Source organism: Quercus suber, unplaced genomic scaffold, assembly GCF_002906115.3.
Source record: "Quercus suber isolate HL8 unplaced genomic scaffold, Cork oak 2.0 scaffold_765, whole genome shotgun sequence".
In the NCBI taxonomy this organism is placed as follows: Eukaryota; Viridiplantae; Streptophyta; class Magnoliopsida; order Fagales; family Fagaceae; genus Quercus; species Quercus suber.
In genome coordinates this window covers 282,042-285,657 of record NW_027070201.1, presented here as the reverse complement: position 1 = coordinate 285,657, position 3,616 = coordinate 282,042, and positions in this window count along the sequence as shown.

Genomic DNA, 3,616 nt, shown 5'->3' with positions numbered 1-3,616 from the left:
CATCAAGTTTTCCTTGTTACATTTAGAGTTTGTTTGGATACAGTTGAAAATTAAAAAATATTGTAGTAAAATAATTTTTAAATGTGTAAATAGTAATGCGGGACCCTTTTTAATGAAAAAGTGGTTGAAAAGTGAAATTTGTAGATCTGTAAACAATAAAATTTGTGCTGAAAAGGTGAAAAAAATCACACTTTGCTGCTACTGTTTATGACCAGTACATGAACAGTAACCTCTACAGTGCTGCTATAGTAAAAATTGTCTATAAAAAGCTGAAAACGCGTAAAAAAGAAAAAAAAAAAAATGCAAACGCCAAACGCAAGATTCCTATCCAAACCCACACTTAGAAGGCACCAATTATGATTATGATGTAAGAGCCAACTTTATTTTAGGGACGGCAAAATTTGGTCCTTAAAATATGTGTCAAGGATTAGTTTATTTTGAACGTTATCAATTTAGTGTCACGGAGCAAAAGTTGATAAAAATATAGATTTTTGGAATAAATGTCGCTTGACTGTTCATTAAAGTAGCTGGACTGCATTGGAATTTTTTTCTTAACGAATGCCCTAATCGGACCCTTTCAAAAATTAGTTCGAGGTTAACAATTCCTTGTCACCACTTGTCAAAAATGGGGTCTTTCATGAATTTTTCTAGATAAGTAATGTTACGCACTGACAATTCTTGCAATATTTTATCAATAACAACGGCCGACTTGCAACCTCCACAGTTGGTGAAATTTTGTTGTGAGCCAGACTTATTGCTTTTAGAATGATATCAACTTGGCCAGAACCACTGTACACCAATCCAGATATCTTATTCTTATCACCACGGTTGGCTAAAACTTCTCCTGAAGTTATTATCTCCACTAGCTGTACCATGTTTTTTTTTTTTTTTTTTGGAATAAAAAGGGAGGTGGAGGCGACCACTATGACTCACTCCTTGGGAGTGACCATATGAGCATCTCCCTTTAAAGAATGTTAGATTGAGCCATGGTTACTGTGGTCGGGGTGGCCATAGAGCTCACTCTAGCCCCACGAGAGAGTTAGTAAATCAGGGGTTAGTTGTAAGAGGCAACCCCACTCCCCGTTAGGGTTTAAACGTGGGACCTCAAGACAGCGATCACATACCTTGACCACTAGGCCACCCCTCTCGGTGGTCCAAAATCTTGACTTTTATTTTCCATGAACACAACATTTTTATAACACTTTTATAACAAATTATGAGTGGTAAATTGTTACTAATTTTAATTTGAACTCACAATTTAAATTATTATTTTACTCACTAATAACAGTTAGTAACAACTTACTACTTAAGATTTATTATGAAAGTGTTGTAAACATGTTGTGCACATAACATTTCTTCTTTCACATATTAATTCAAGCAATATCACAAATCAACCAAAATAACCGTTTATTAACCTAAACAACTACAAACCACAAATCGTTCTAATCCAAAAAATTTAACAAAGACTTATTAGAAAAATAAAATAAAATAATTGACAACCAATCATCAACCTATATTTCTTCTTTATACTTTTGACCCACTAACTCGGTCATTGTCTAACACTAAATGAAACTCAATGAAACTGAACTGGTGAAAACTCAATGAGGCTCAACAACCTTGAATTCCCAATTTATTGGGTGGCAGTTATATCTATTTTCAAAGTAATTGAGAAATGGTCCAAATATCTTTTTACTTCACTTCAGAGCATTGTAAGCCAGCAATCCAATCCAATTGATGCGACATTTTGTTTTTTTTGGATAAAAAGTCAAGAATAGAAGAAGTGCATGATTTAAATTTTGATGCTTACAGAACTACCTTTCCAGCCATGTTATGGTTAGCTCTGCCAGCCTTGGCTTTCATGTAGAGTGATTTTACACATGACAAGGTTGAGACTTAAGAGAGAATTGGAACCCTATATGGGAGTTGCCCACCAATCCCATACTAAAGGGGTTGGATGTGCCACTTGGCCCATGGGCCATTGACTCCAGTAATGGTGCCGAATATCAACTAGAAAGAGAAATCACATTTCTGATATTTAAGTTTCTATATATATTTTTTAAAGAAACAATCTAACTGTTAAACACACACACCCTTAATTACACTTTCTTACCAAGTTCAAACACTAATTTCTTTAAACATTTAGTAGAGGGTATTTCTATCAAAAGATTAAATATGCTTCAAAAAATGAAAAAAAAGAAAGAAAAGAAAACTATATGATTATTTGTGCAGTGGTACCACACTTTTACTGATATTAATATAACAGCTTGATCAATGAATATTCAAGAGAAAAATATTAGTGTTTGTTTGAGAATATCTTATTTAACTTCTTAATGAAAACATTTTGCTGAAAATGTGCTACAGTATATATTTTTTTTTTTTGGAGAAACGTGTGCTATAGTGTACTTGTATTTTAAAAAAGTGAATTTTAGATTTTGATGCTAACAGACCTACCTTTCAAGCCATTTTATGGTTAGCTCTGCCAGCCTTGGATTTCATGTAGAGTGATTTTACAAATTACAAGGTTGAGACTTGAGAGAATTTTGGAACTCTATTCTTGCTCACCATCCCATACTAATAGGGTTGGATGTGCCGCTTTGATGTAGAACAAAGAGCACAGGCCTTCCTAGAATAGCAAGTAAGGGCACTAAAAGTCACGATGCAATAAGATTAGGGGGGGATGCTAGTAGAGGCCATCAGGGCGACCATGTTAGAATTGCATGCTAGACTTGAGATGCTTGCCTTGAGCATCGCCCAAATTTAGGCGAATTCCTTCGTTAAGGCCCCAAAAATAGTATTTTTGCTATTTTTAGTAATATTTGTTTTTCCTTAATAATTTTTAGTTTAAAAGTCAGGATAAGGTCCTGTTTGTTTTGGGATGTCTTTTAAAGATAGTATTTCAATTTCCTCAATTATCTAAAATTTTCTATTTTTGGCAAAAATTACTATTTTACCCCCTAATTACGTAATTAGCGCGAATTAGAGTTTCTAGGTGTTTCCTAGCCGCCATAAGATTTCATTTTACTATTTAAACATATTGTAGCCTCCAGGGCAGTTCAATTTTTCATATTTAAAAATAAAATATAGACTTTGTCTATTTATCTCTGGTGGATTCTAAAACCCTATCACCTTGTGGGTGGATTTGAGGTTTTCATTCAAAAGCTAACATGTTTAGTTGTTGTTGATGTTGTTGTTTTTTTTTTTTTTTTTTTTCATTAAGAAAACAACATGTTTATTTTCTTGTAGCTTCCGCGACATCACACTTAGCCCATTGGCTCCAGTTTATAAATATTTTATGAGAGTAACTTTGAAGTTGTCTCTGGTAGCAAACTTTGAAAGTGCCAAATATGAAATATCAACCAGAAAGTGAAATCACATTGCAGACAGTCAAGTCTCTAATTTCTTTAAACATAAATATGCTTCAATTTAAAAAAAAAAAAAAAAACTGTATGATTATTTGTGCTGTGGTTCCACACTTCTAATGATATTAATAAAACAACCTGATCAATGAATCTTCTAGACGACAAGAACATTAGTTGCTCCAAAATTGTTAATAGAAAAGTATAACTAAAGCAATTTAGAAAATATGAGAGAGAGAGAGAGAGAGAGAGAGAGAGAG